A 15,439-nucleotide genomic window follows, 5' to 3' on the forward strand; every position below is an offset into this window, starting at 1 on the left:
ATGGAAAATGGCTTAACTCTGACAAAACAATTAACGAGTTACAAAAAATACATTTATAAACATAAGTATACTTCGCGACACAGTATTAATACAATAATAAAACGCATTTGCAGTATAACATAGACGTTACAGTTAATAATAAAAAAGGAGGACACATGATACAACTATTGCGACAAAATGACGTTAGATAAACCACTTTAAATTTCGCATGTAAAGTCAAATTTAAGTATAATAATTTTGTCGTTGGAAGTACGGAGAAATGGAAATAAAATGTGTTTTAAATGCATTGTTGACTTTCGAAAAGCCTTCGATAAAGTCATGCTCATTGGTAGTATTTATAAACTGCAACTTTATAATACAACTAATTATTTTTTATAGAATATTGACGTCTATGTATACTAATGGTAGGTTATGTATAAAAGTGGATGATAAAATGACTTTTACTTTTTATAATAAAATTGAGAATAAAAATGGGGAATGTGTCAAAGAGACAACAACCCGACCGTAGAAAAATACAACAGCAGAAGGTCACCAACAGGTCTTCAATGTAGCGAGAAATTCCCGCTAATTATAAGTTATTCAAATCATTTTAAAATCACTGATGATAAGTATGGCTAGTGAACATTTCCGAAGGAACAATATTGTTCCTTCAACATCATGTGTCATGTTATAGTTGCTGAGTTCTTCGTTGCACACATCAACAGGAATAAAAAGGTTATCATCATTTGTTGCATGCTTATCATTCGTGTGGTGATCAAGTTTGCCACTGTCACCTAAAATTTGTTGTATAAACGTTACAATTAACAAAAAAACGTAATAATTTATAATTAATACTAGTTTATCTGTTAAAATAAAGCTTTTTTGCATCTGAATGTATTTGCCAATTAGAAAAACTTTGCCTCTAATGCTGATTGATATCAATGCAGTAATTATGCAATCAAATTATGTAAAGTAAACTTATATAAATATCACATTTACAATACTTCCTTTAATATTTTTCTTTTTCAAAAACAGTCTACAGTGAAAAAACGTAAAACGATTTAAGGTAGATCATTACTGAATTTTTTTCTCAGACATAATTTTCTTATACATAGCCACAATTTAGTAGAAAATCAAAAGAAAAAGGGTGAAAATAAATCTCGTTTTCTTGCGAAAAATGGAAATTTCATTATCATTCCTTTAAAGAAAATTCACCAAATAAGTTATCTTCCGTTAATTAGCTCAGTTGACAAATTGAATCAAACAAAGACTGATAGCCGGTTTTTACAATAACACTTATTTTTTCAATGATATAATGCACTTATTTACATTTATCAAACAAGAGTTTTAAAAATGAATAGCATTTATGTCTCAAAATTTGCAGTTTTAAATAAAGAACTTTGTCGCTTGTGTGCTGCTATTTTACAATTCAAGATGGCGATATACAGATATATAGTGATGATCTACCTAATTCAAAGATATAAGGCTTAAAAATGTGTTCCGTCTACGTAAGACTCATTAGGGTCGCTCCTATCGAAAATGTGAAAATGCCTAATGAAGAACAAAGTTAAAGTAAACTTATTTCATTTCGTTTTGCCAAAAACAATTTGATAAAATATCAAATATATAAATATGGACATTTTACTGATTCTATGGTATTTATCCCTTTCTGAGCACAATATTGATCAACATTTTACCAAACGTGGGTCATTTGATCGAAGTCCTTCCTTAGTCGAAATATAATAATGACGACAAATATTTTGCTTTCCTCTGAATTTTATATAATGACGTCATTGGAATAGGTGATCATGCCCGATGAAGTCAGACAAGAAGAGCATGACTTTTTGTAAATAATCTAAACAAATTATCAAATTTTATTGGAATCATTAGATTAACAGATTCCACAACTATATCTCGTGTTATAAGATATTTCCCAACTATCAACCGTAGACATTATTTTTTTAACATAGATTTACATATGCGTTACTTTAAACTATAACTGTAAAGGTATCTCTTTATGAGAGATAATCATAAATTATATAATTTCTATTATCAGTTACCTTTTGGCTGGAGTGACTGGTAGTGGTTTTCGAAAATGTGCCCAAGAAGAATAGGATTACCGGAAAAACCATCACAACCAGTTACCCAAAGGACACTATCCTCATTATTGGTACTGGGAGCACTGGTGACAATAACTATGTCTCTCTGTAGCATTCTGGACATTCCAATGACCACAACATGGTCTGCGTACTCTCCATTCTGTAACATCCTGTCACAGTAGTCCGGAAAATTGTCTTCAACGAAGTTTTCTAATAACACAATGCCTTGACTGCCCTATTGATTGAAAGAAAGCTACTTACATAAGTCTTTATTAACTACTGTACATTGAAATTGATTAATACAAAACAAATACTTTTATAACTACATTTTATCAAAAATCATCATGATCATAACATACATTTTTTATTTATTTTATTGTTGTTTGTCAATACCTATTATTTAGCATTGTACTATATTAACTAAATGATTTATTTAAACATCTGCAGAAAAAAGCATTCTGGTTGATATGAAAGTCTTAACTGATGCTTATTCTTTTATCAGTTTGTAAATCTTTAAATATTAAATTGCATTAATCACAGGTATTACGGGCAGTTACGTCAATTCCAAATTAATATTCTGTCGGAAGTATTTTTGATGGTATTTGTGTGTTAATAGCTTCTTAACTGATTTAAATCATATATTTAAGTTGTGCTGATGCGCCACTAACGTTGCCAACGGTTTTGATTTGTCCCCTGAAAACATGTCCAACTAATTCTTTATGTTTCTGTCCATGGAGGAGTTTGATAATTAGTGAATGTATTTAACAAGTAAATTAGTTTACCTCAAAACTAGGATGTGTTGATATGTAGTTTACAACATTTGTTCTTAATTGTTCGGGAGCAATAACGTCTGCGCCAATTCTATCTAGGTGGCATGTGATTGCTTCAAAAAAACAATTCCCATTCCCTGGTGTTTGACCTCTGTATTCTAAGCCATGGGATGAACAGTTCCTCTTAAGTCTCTCAACTATTAATGTTTGTTCCTCGTTTGAAGCTATATGGATTGCTTTATAGCAATTTGTAGTTCATCAGGTGTTTGGAATGATTTCCCTTAATATTAGAATATAAGGTTAAAATTTCTTCACTTCAAATTTACAGCTAAATGACATTGTTTATACATACTTATGTGTATTCAATTGTAATAAAAACGTATCATTGAAAATATTACTTGTTTATTTAGGGATCATTTGACAGATTTGTTAAGAGTGATATGATTCTGGGTAAACTCTGAATTTTACAATAAAATATGAATTATGATTCTTTCATTTCTTTGTGAGGTTGTTGACATTCACCTCTTTAGAATTATAAATTAACTTTTTCAGACCTTCTGCTCTGAAATATTTGTATCACAAAAGTCTGACATTTTTGGCTATTCATAAATTTATTCAAAAACAATATTTGACTTTGTTATTCATGATTATTGAAAGCAATGATAATATGCTGGTGGTTGACTGGTTTTGTGTAAATTATTTTGTTTTGAATTAAACAAATAAAATGAAGATACAGAACCAAAAACATTCTAAAATTTGAATGATGGCAGCAACTAGATGCATGTAATTGGTATTGACATTTTGTTTTAGAAAATGTGTGTGTAGGTGTGTATGTGTGTTGGTGTGTTGGTGTGTATGTGTGTGTGCTGGTATGTGTGTGTGGGGAGGTAAAAATTTGATATGAATCCTTTCTTTTTACTAATAAAGGGCATTATAAGAAAATTGAAATAAAACACTGATCAGTATTAAGTGAACTGCCAAAGTGTGTTATGTACACTAGTTTTGAGATAATAAACAAATGATAAAGTAAGGAATAAACCGCAAACCAATTCCGTGGAATGATGTTTGTCTTGTTCCCGATTTTGTGTTTATTGTCGTGGCTTTGTCAATTTGGTTATGACAAGTGGATTTGATTAAGTGCCTTTTGAATTTTCTGTTTTTCAGTTTCCAATTTGCGTGCCAACAGATATATTCAACTACAAAAGTCTACAGTATTAACATAAAAATAACACTACCGTGTTATAAATGTATATCTATAATATAATACAGATAAAGAAATAAATCACCTGATGCTAAGCATATCTTTTCTTTCATCTCATTTGCTTTTTCTGTTAAGGTTTGTGCGTGGCGAAGAATATACTGTTTTGAATTTGTATCACATGCTAAAATGGTAGGGGAATATTATATTTGTGCGTGTAATTTCCTAGAATAAATCATATTTTTTCAATTTGCATATGTACACAAAAAAACAAAAACAGTAACAATTTTCGATTTGTTGGAATAAGATACTAACTTTGAAACACTTTTAAAAAAAATATATACGCAGTCGCTGAGCCATTACAAATTGGCCAAGGATAATTGATCGTAGCTGAATAAAGTTTTAAAAAATGAAGAGCATATTATCCATGCCATCGGTCGTTGTAAAATATTTAGCATAAAAGGTCAATCCGTGGTAAAATCAGTATAAATTCAAGCCTAAATGAATTATTTCTCAATTGTATGATCTAAACAGCGTAATCTATACAATACTGTATGAAAAATATCACGACATTTGTGGCGGTTTGGGCATAAATGAGAAAACACAATTCATACCCAATTCTCTGGCTTTTTTCTCCAAAGAGGTTGCCTCAATATATATGGCTTCAATCTGTTTTTTAACTTCTTCCTTTTCTTCATGTCGCAATTCATGGAGGTCTTCCAAATTAAAGTTTTCCAAACCTGTAAGATATGGAAATGGCGGAATAAATAACGATGTTTCAAATATACACCGCGATAATGTATCATAATTTGACATTCCTTAACTATAATTTTGGAATTTGTGCAGTTTTTCTAGTTTTTGAAGTATTTGATTTGTACTATCAACCCTACGTTTCGAATTCTGATTTTAGGAATTAAATATTGGTCTTAATATGACCTCTACTATGATTAATGAAATAATTATGTTTGAAACTGTAACCATTACCTTCAAAATCGCCTGTCACACCTGTCATATTTCCTCTATTTAATTCACGAACAAAAAACCCTGTAATGAGAATGTGAAATATATCATATTTATTTTTAAAATGTCAACAAAATCTTTTTTTTATTAATTGTATATAACCGGAGAAACCATGAGACCCCTTAAAAGTCATATAATTATATATAGGATGAACAGATTTAACCAAAATGAATTGCAGTTCAGGGTAATAAGAGGTTGCCTAAGACATTATTTGCGTCAGATTACCAAAAGTAAATAAATTATAGGATGGGTATCCAGAGATATCCATAATCATTATCTGTTTATGATGAGCAATATTCATATTCAATATAAATGTTGCGGGAAGTGTTAACCAAATTTAACATCTGGATAGTGTGAAACGAGATAATCGATGCCAATAAAGATTCATTAATTATGAATTGTGACCAGAACCTAAAGTTAATACCTGTGTATGGTGACCAAAGGTAACCACATTCCAAATCTGTAAAGGGTGACCAGAGGTAATTTAAGTAAATATATGTATACGATGACCGGAGGTAATCTCATTCAATAATATGAAAGGGTTACCCAATTCGAAATCTGTGTAGGGGGGCCAGAGGTAAACATATTTAATATCTGTGTAGAATGACCTGAGTTAACCACATTCAATATCTTTTAAATTGACCAACGATATTCATCTTATGAACTGTCACCATAGTTAACATAAGCCAATTTATTGTAGGGTGACCAAAAGTAACCATTTTCAATATCTGTGTAGGATGACCAGAGGTAACCATAGCCAATATCTGTGTGGGTGACCAGAGGTAACCATATGCAATATCTTTGTAAGGTGACCAGAGGTTACCTTAGTCAATATCTGTGTAAGGTGTCCAGAGGTAACCTTATTCAATATCTGTGTAGGGTGACCAGAGGTAACCATATTCACAATTTTGGTAGGGTGACCAGAGGTCACCCTATTTAATATCTTTGTAAGTTGACCAGAAGTAACCATATTCAATATTTTTGTACGGTGACCAGAGGTAATCACATTTAACATCTTTGTAGTGTGACCAGAGATTACCAAATTAAACATCTAAGTAGGGTTAACAAAGGTACCTAAATTCAATATTTATGCATGGTGTCTAAAGATAAATAAATGTATATCTGTGTATGGTGACCCGAGGTAACCACATTAAAAAAAAACAATTGCTATATATATTTGTTGACAACGGCTACATAATTTAATATATGTGTACATCGACCAGAAGTGGCTATATTAATTATAAAAGTAGAGAAAAAAGTGTGCACCGAGATAACCATTGCTAACCAAATTCATTATTTATGAATTGTAACCATAGGTAACATAAGCCAAATTTTTGTAGATTGACCAAAGGTAACCATAGCCAATATCTGTGTGGGTGACCAGAGGTGACCATGTTCAAATTATGCGTAGAGTGACCAGAGGTAACCATACTTAATATATGTGTAGGGTGACCAGAGGTAACCACATTCAAACTCTTTTTAGATGACCAAAGATAACCATATGCAATATCTTTGTAAGGTGACCAGAGGTAACCATATTCAAAATTTTAGTAGTGTGACCAGAGGTAACCATATTCAAAATTTTGGTTGGTTGACCAGAGGTTACTATATTCAATATCTTTGTAGGGTGACCAGAGGTAACCATATTCAATATTTTTGGAGGGTGACCAGAGGTAACCACATTCAACATCTTAGTAGTGTGACCAGCGATTTCCAAAATAAACATCTTAGTAGGTTTAATAAAAGTACCTACATTCAATATTTATGCATGGTGTCTAAAGATAAATAATTTTATATATGTGTATGGTGACCCGAGGTAACTACATTAAGAAAAGGCAATTGCTATATATTTTTGTTGACAATGGCAACATAATTTAATATATGTGTACATCGACCAGAAGTTGCTATATTAATAATAAAAGTAGCGTAAAAAGTGTGAACCGGGATAACCGATGCTAACCAAATACATTATTTATGAATTGTAACCATAGGTAACATAAGCCAATTTATTGTAGGTTGACCAGAGGTTACCATTTTCAATATCTGTGTAGAGTAACAAGAGCTAACCATACTCAATATATTTGTAGGGTGACCAGAAGTAACCACAATCAATATCTTTTTAGATGACAAAAAAAACCATATCCAATATCTTTGTTAGGTGACCAGAGGTAACCATATTCAAAGTTTTGGTAAGGTGACCAGAGGTTACCATGTTCAAAATATGTGTAGGGTGACCAGAGGTAACCATAGTCAATATATGTGTAGGGAGACCAGAGGTTACCACATATAATATCTTTTTAGTTGACCAAAGATAACCATGTGCAATATCTTTGTAAAGTGACCAGAGGTTACCTTATTCAATATCTGTGTAGGGTGACCAGAGGTAACCATATTTAAAGTTTTGGTTGGGTGACCAGAAGTAACCCTATCCAATATATGTGTAGGGTGCACCGTGACCAGAGGTAACCATATTCAAAGTTTTGGTTGGGTGACCAGAGGTAACCTTATTCAATATCTGTGTAGGGTGACCAGAGGTAACCATATTCAAAGTTTTGGTTGGGTGACTAGAGGTCACCCTATTCAATATCTTTGTAGGGCGACCAGAGGTAACCATATTCAATATCTTTGGAGGGTGACCAGAGGTAACCACATTCATCATCTTGGCAGTGTGACCAGATTACCAAAATAAACAGCTTACTAGTAGGTTTAATAAAGGTATCTACATTCAATATTTATGTATGGTGTCTAAAGATAAATAACTTTATATCTGTGTATGGCGACCCGAGGTTACCACATTCAAAAAAGGCAATTGCTATATATATATATGTGTGTGTTGACAATGGCAACATAATTCAATGTATGTGTACAGCGATCAGAAGATGCTATATTAATTATAAAAGTAGCGCAAAGTGTGAACCGGGATAACACATGCTAACCAAATACATTATTTATGAATTGTAACCATAGGTAACATAAGCCAATTTATTGTAGGTTGACCAGAGGTTACCATTTTCAATATCTGTGTAGAGTAACAAGAGCTAACCATACTCAATATTTTGAAGGGTGACCAGAAGTAACCACAATCAATATCTTTTTAGATGACAAAAAAAACCATATCCAATATCTTTGTTAGGTGACCAGAGGTAACCATATTCAAAGTTTTGGTAAGGTGACCAGAGGTTACCATGTTCAAAACATGTGTAGGGTGACCAGAGGTAACCATAGTCAATATATGTGTAGGGAGACCAGAGGTTACCACATATAATATCTTTTTAGGTGACCAAAGATAACCATATGCAATATCTTTGTAAAGTGACCAGAGGTAACCTTATTCAATATATGTGTAGGGTGACCAGAGGTAACCATATTTAAAGTTTTGGTTGGGTGACCAGAAGTAACCTTATTCAATATATGTGTAGGGTGACCAGAGGTAACCATATTCAAAGTTTTGGTTGGGTGACCAGAGGTAACCTTATTCAATATCTGTGTAGGGTGACCAGAGGTAACCATATTCAATATCTTTGTAAGATGACTAGAGGTAACCTTATTCAATATATGTGTAGGGTGACCAGAAAGAACCATATTCAAAATTTTGGTAGGGTGACCAGAGGTCACCATATTCAATATCTTTGTAGGGTGCCCAGAGGTAACCATATTCAACATCATTGTAGAGTGATTAGGGTTAACCATATACAACATCTTGGTAGGGTGTCCATATATTACCAAATTAAACATCTAAGTAGGGTTATTAAAGTTAAATAAATTCAATAGTTATGCACAGTGTCTAAAGATAAAAAATAGAATATATGTGTAGGGTGACCAGAGGTCACCACAATTAATTATGTAAAAGATGACAAGGTGCAACAAAATTCAATATCTGTGAAGGCTTGCCGGGTTGACAAGAGGTAACCAAATTCAATATCTTATAATGTTTATTGCAATTCAATACATGTGTTGGGTGACCAGAGGTCACCACAATTAATTATGTAAAAGGTGACAAGATGTATAGAAATTCAATATCTGTTTAAGGGCCATTCAATATCTATATCTGTGTCAATTAATTAGAAGAACCACTGTAAATTTATCTGCAAAGGAAGTAAGGTTAATAAAGTTACTATGCATTTTGTATCAAATGACCAGTGTAACTGTATGCACTATTATTTTCTGTATAGGGTGACCAGAGGTAACCAATGGCAGTTTAAAGGTACCCGAGTTCGAGGCATACTATCTTTTTAGTTATATTTCATGAGAGTGCAATATAGGCCATTAGGTTATTTTATTTTCTGAAAAATAAGCCATATCACTCGTTAATAGAGTTACAGATGAATCTTCTATGCATTTTCAATTGTTTGTTTTGAGTGAATCATTATGATTATTGATTATTTGTGTATTATTTTTTACTTTTTGTACCTCTCTCAACAGTATCCTTTGAAATATGGTGATTCCAGAACTTTGCATTAAGCTCATATCCGTATTGTATAACAGCAATTATAAACTGAGTATGCTGCACTGAGTATCCCCTTAGTAACGTACTTTCACTTTAAACCGGAAATCATGTACTATTTTTTGTCGCGTATAGACTCAATTTTAACCGTTTCTGTTCAGGTGACCAGTGGGCACCGTTCAGCGTAACTATTATCCTTGTGCATGTGTATCATGACCGTTTACTTTTGTTGCTATTTTAAAAAACCTAAGGCCACTAGTGCTTTTAGGTCTTTTATCATGCAGTGAATACACAATTTAAAAAAATTCTCAAAAATTCATTTTCATCTGTTTGTAAAATTATTTCATATTTTTCTACACCTGATTCATCCCTCAGTTTGGGAAAGTGTGTTCAGTTGATACTGTATTTTTTGTCCAATCACACTGTTCAGATACATTCACTTAGGTAGGGTACACAAAAGAGCAACCTAAATTCATGAATGCAAATACTACCGTGCCACCTTAACCAAGACATTACAAACTTGAAATCAGTCATGATACCTATGATGCATACACTTCTTACTATGAAACATATTACAATAAAGAATACTAGTCTAAACTTATTTCTTACCAAAAAAAAGTGAAAGATTACACCCCTACCCCAACTGGCAGATTTTCACTTTTTTTTCATCTTACCATTTTTACTATAGGAGTGAACAAAACCCAAATATATGATGTTTCAAATCAACACAGAAGTCAAACATGGTGATTCAGGAGGAATTATTGAATTGCTAACTCTATGTATAGTTAATCTGACTGAAAGAAACAGTTTAAGCACCAAATCATGAAAAATGATATTAAAGTCCATTCCACATTTTACAGCATGCCTTACATTACTTTAAGCATTTCCAGATTATGAAGGCAACACAACAAGACTCTTTAGATGGCAGTTAGCTATTATTCTAAAATCTTTTTGACAGTACATGTCCTAGAATATATCTCTAAGTTGACTGTTTGTCTATTTCTCATGTATGCATTAAGTTAAATTATGTCCCCTTACATAATCAGTTTACCTTTATTGTGCTTTTCATTGTCAGAAAATCAAAACAATTAATAGCATTTGCAGGGAAAATGAATAAACTATTAAATCTTGCTGATATACAATCATAATTACATTCTTTGTCAAAAAAATGTCTTGTCAATGTAAAGAAACCCCTATTGCTATCTCTATTTCAGCCAAATATGAGGGCTAAATGAATAAGTAAGGACCCCTTAACTACTTAATGGTTCAAAAAAAGCTCATACTGGTGTCATGTTACCACAGAACTACAAATTAAACCTGAAGAAAACTAGTATAGCTGTACTTGTTAGGAAAAAAATAAAATATTATGCAATTCATCTATTTTGGTGAAAATGATAGGACGTACAGGCAACTAAAATATGTCGCGTCTCAAATTCCAGTGGTTGCACATGTGTCAGACAGTGCGAAAAGTTAATGCGAGCATTTATAATTAAAAAAGGACTGCAAGTTACTTAAAAATAATGAAGTTCTACTTTCTAGGTGAATTTTTACATTATTACCCACAGATCAGGCAAAATTTGCTGAATCAGCAATTTTCACTCTCAGGGGTGGAATTTAAGGGCTATTTTTATTATAGTTGCCCTTAATCAACTTTTTATTGATAAACATACAAATTGCATAGGTAAAAAAAATCCTTTATTGATTTAGTGTAAACATATATATCCCCCTTAAGGTGGCACGGTAGTATTTCCTGGCCCATAAGGGATAATGATAGCCTTTTTAGAATTTTCACCACTTTCTAACACTGCAAAAAATTCTACATTCACAGTTAACTGAAGTACTTTCATTTTACTATTCAGAAATGAATTTGAATGTGTATCATGACCGTTTACTTTTGTTGCTATTTTAAAAAACCTAAGGCCACTAGTGCTTTTAGGTCTTTTATCATGCAGTGAATACACAATTTAAAAAAATTCTCAAAAATTCATTTTCATCTGTTTGTAAAATTATTTTATATTTTTCTACACCTGATTCATCCCTCAGTTTGGGAAAGTGTGTTCAGTTGATACTGTATTTTTTGTCCAATCACACTGTTCAGATACATTGACTTAGGTAGGGTACACAAAAGAGCAACCTAAATTCTGGAATGCAAATACTACCGTGCCACCTTAACCAAGACATTACAAACTTGAAATCAGTCATGATACCTATGATGCATAGACTTCTTACTATGAAACATATTACAATAAAGAATACTAGTCTAAACTTATTTCTTACCAAAAAAAAGTGAAAGATTACACCCCTACCCCAACTGGCAGATTTTCACTTTTTTTTCATCTTACCATTTTTACTATAGGAGTGAACAAAACCCAAATATATGACGTTTCAAATCAACACAGAAGTCAAACATGGTGATTCAGGAGGAATTATTGAATTGCCAACTCTTATGTATAGTTAATCTGACTGAAAGAAACAGTTTAAGCACCAAATCATGAAAAATGATATTAAAGTCCATTCCACATTTTACAGCATGCCTTACATTACTTTAAGCATTTCCAGATTATGAAGGCAACACAACAAGACTCTTTAGATGGCAGTTAGCTATTATTCTAAAATCTTTTTGACAGTACATGTCCTAGAATATATCTCTAAGTTGACTGTTTGTCTATTTCTCATGTATGCATTAAGTTAAATTATGTCCCCTTACATAATCAGTTTACCTTTATTGTGCTTTTCATTGTCAGAAAATCAAAACAATTAATAGCATTTGCAGGGAAAATGAATAAACTATTAAATCTTGCTGATATACAATCATAATTACATTCTTTGTCAAAAAAATGTCTTGTCAATGTAAAGAAACCCCTATTGCTATCTCTATTTCAGCCAAATATGAGGGCTAAATGAATAAGTAAGGACCCCTTAACTACTTAATGGTTCCAAAAAAGCTCATACTGGTGTCATGTTACCACAGAACTACAAATTAAACCTGAAGAAAACTAGTATAGCTGTACTTGTTAGGAAAAAAATAAAAAATTATGCAATTCATCTATTTTGGTGAAAATGATAGGACGTACAGGCAACTAAAATATGTCGCGTCTCAAATTCCAGTGGTTGCACATGTGTCAGACAGTGCGAAAAGTTAAAGCGAGCATTTATAATTAAAAAAGGACTGCAAGTTACTTAAAAATAATGAAGTTCTACTTTCTAGGTGAATTTTTACATTATTACCCACAGATCAGGCAAAATTTGCTGAATCAGCAATTTTCACTCTCAGGGGTGGAATTTAAGGGCTATTTTTATTATAGTTGCCCTTAATCAACTTTTTATTGATAAACATACAAATTGCATAGGTAAAAAAAAATCTTTTATTGATTTAGTGTAAACATATATATCCCCCTTAAGGTGGCACGGTAGTATTTCCTGGCCCATAAGGGATAATGATAGCCTTTTTAGAATTTTCACCACTTACTAACACTGCAAAAAATTCTACATTCAAAGTTAACTGAAGTACTTTCATTTTACTATTCAGAAATGAATTTGAATGTGTATCATGACCGTTTACTTTTGTTGCTTTTTTAAAAAACCTAAGGCCACTAGTGCTTTTAGGTCTTTTATCATGCAGTGAATACACAATTTAAAAAAATTCTCAAAAATTCATTTTCATCTGTTTGTAAAATTATTTCATATTTTTCTACACCTGATTCATCCCTCAGTTTGGGAAAGTGTGTTCAGTTGATACTGTATTTTTTGTCCAATCACACTGTTCAGATACATTGACTTAGGTAGGGAACACAAAAGAGCAACCTAAATTCTGGAATGCAAATACTACCGTGCCACCTACAGTCTTTCGTCAGATATAGTTACACGATCAACCGTAAAGAAATACACAAGAGATAAATTCCTAAAATATTACAAATTGCTTGACAATATTATGCATGATGTAATTCCAAATAATTGAGACTAATTTTCTTACCTTCTCTCCAAAATTTATTTCACCCAGGGCCTTAATATGAAATGTTTGACACACCTTTCATAAAAAAAATTGGCAGGGGAATTCCCTGGACCCATGCTAACCCACTCAATTAGTGCAGGTGTCTATAAGCGCCGAGTAACAACTGGGCATCACCGGATTGAACAATGACAATATATCACAAGAAAATATACATTAATGCATTTTAACAGCGCTAATATACAATATTTGAATATAGTTGGAAAGTACTGTGACGAAAAAGAGAGGTCGATCGGGTAACTGGGGGAACTAGAAATGCCTGAACCTGACGACGACGAATGAAAGTGATGGCAATTTCCTAATACTCCTGTGGTACTCCGCTTTCTCTCAGGTTGATCCTCCAAGTATTGTTAAGTTTCATGAATCAGGTAGCGTTGTACTAAGAATGTTCCTGGTCACATAAATTATAAGTGGATCCTTCAGTAGTGTATAACTAAAAGATACTCGAAGTCAATGATAAGTTCAACTTGTATTAAAAAGACATGTGGAATATACGCAATTTAACAACGCATAGTAAACGGACGGTATAACGATAAATTCACCCTACAGACTACAAAACTCTTGACTTCTTACTGACTAAAATAATGCCTAACCCCCCTATTTATACTCCCCCAATCAACCTGAATAATCATAAAACACTTAACTCCCTTAACCAATGAAAAAGTGACACATAAACTGGTAGGGCTAGTAGGGCACTAGAGCTCCAGTGGTAGGGCTGGTAGGGCTCTGCAAACTAGGTCAACAAAACAGGAAATGTCTGACATTGATAGTTAAATTACATTTATGAAACAAAGAACAACCTTTAAAAACAGTGGGCTGACTAATTATAACTGACAAACTTATATATGAATGATGAAACTTGTTAACCCCACCTTAAAAAGAGCAAAGTAAATGATAACACTATTGCTATAACTGTAAATACATACAAATACATATAAAATCTTGAAAAAGGGGGAGAATACCAAAATACAATATTCATTACACAGACCCCCCCCCCCCCTAAGTCCCCCCTCCCCCCTCTTAGCCCTGAACTTCCACTGTTAAGCAAGAAAATTGACACAATAAAAATGAATATGATACCTGATATGCGAGATAGCTATTGGATCGAGTATTAACATACGATTTTGGCACGTTTAACATTATATAATCATGATACTTATAACAAAAATATTTATCTCTTGTTAACTTCCAAATAAAATTATTTATACATTTAGTACGGAACACTTTTTTGGCATTATGTTTCTCTCTCTCTCCAAAAAAAGAAAATGAAATTAATGAAATATGTAAAATATGGTACCGTTATGAGATAAAGGTGAATAAGTTAGCACCGAAATGATAATTAAAAAAAATTGTAATACCTAACACACTGATATTAAATACATAATTCTGTTCCTCTAAACACAACAAAATAAATGGAATGTGTACTCACGTTATACTATTTGTATACATGTAAATAAAACAGTAAAGCTATATATAAAAAAAAACAGGGGACGGTATAAATCTCCTTATACGACTAGAAATAAACTTATATATGGCACATATATGGACTTAGGACACCAACCATAGGGACCTAGGCACCATGAGAATCTAAATATATGTTACTCAACATTGACGCACCAAAAAGGACATTCAATGTACCAAAACTTCAACAACAACAAAAATAGATCTAGAAAAACATGATAAACCTTTTTTTTACATGTATACTTACATGTACAGGTACAAAACAAGGTACAAGTAAAATATAAAAAGTTCCATATAAAAAAAAACTGCCTTAAAAAAAACATCCATGCATATATAACAAACAAAATAAGTCTTTAGCTACTCTACAGGTTCGACACCACTTCCGTTCTGCGTAATGCTTCCGCATGTTCACATAGTTCTTCTTCCATATGGCGTGTGAAGCCACGCCAATCAAAACTT

General features: G+C 32.4%; 2 long non-coding RNA genes across 2 annotated transcripts; both read right to left on the bottom strand.

Moving 5' to 3' along the window:
- Positions 1 to 647: 647 nt before the first annotated feature.
- On the bottom strand, positions 648 to 2,937 carry LOC127736548 (uncharacterized). The gene is made up of 3 exons (XR_007999012.1): positions 2,861 to 2,937; positions 2,040 to 2,313; positions 648 to 773 (listed from the first exon to the last, which is right to left on the bottom strand). It is a non-coding gene; the product is annotated as an uncharacterized LOC127736548 (long non-coding RNA).
- A 141-nt stretch (positions 2,938 to 3,078) lies between these two features.
- LOC127736549 (uncharacterized) lies at positions 3,079 to 5,045 on the bottom strand. The gene is made up of 4 exons (XR_007999013.1): positions 5,031 to 5,045; positions 4,661 to 4,786; positions 4,135 to 4,230; positions 3,079 to 3,128 (listed from the first exon to the last, which is right to left on the bottom strand). It is a non-coding gene; the product is annotated as an uncharacterized LOC127736549 (long non-coding RNA).
- Between the last annotated feature and the right edge of the window lie 10,394 nt (positions 5,046 to 15,439).

The sequence above is a fragment of the Mytilus californianus genome, unplaced genomic scaffold (genome assembly GCF_021869535.1).
Source record: "Mytilus californianus isolate M0D057914Y unplaced genomic scaffold, xbMytCali1.0.p SCAF_32, whole genome shotgun sequence".
NCBI lineage: Eukaryota > Metazoa > Mollusca > Bivalvia > Mytilida > Mytilidae > Mytilus > Mytilus californianus.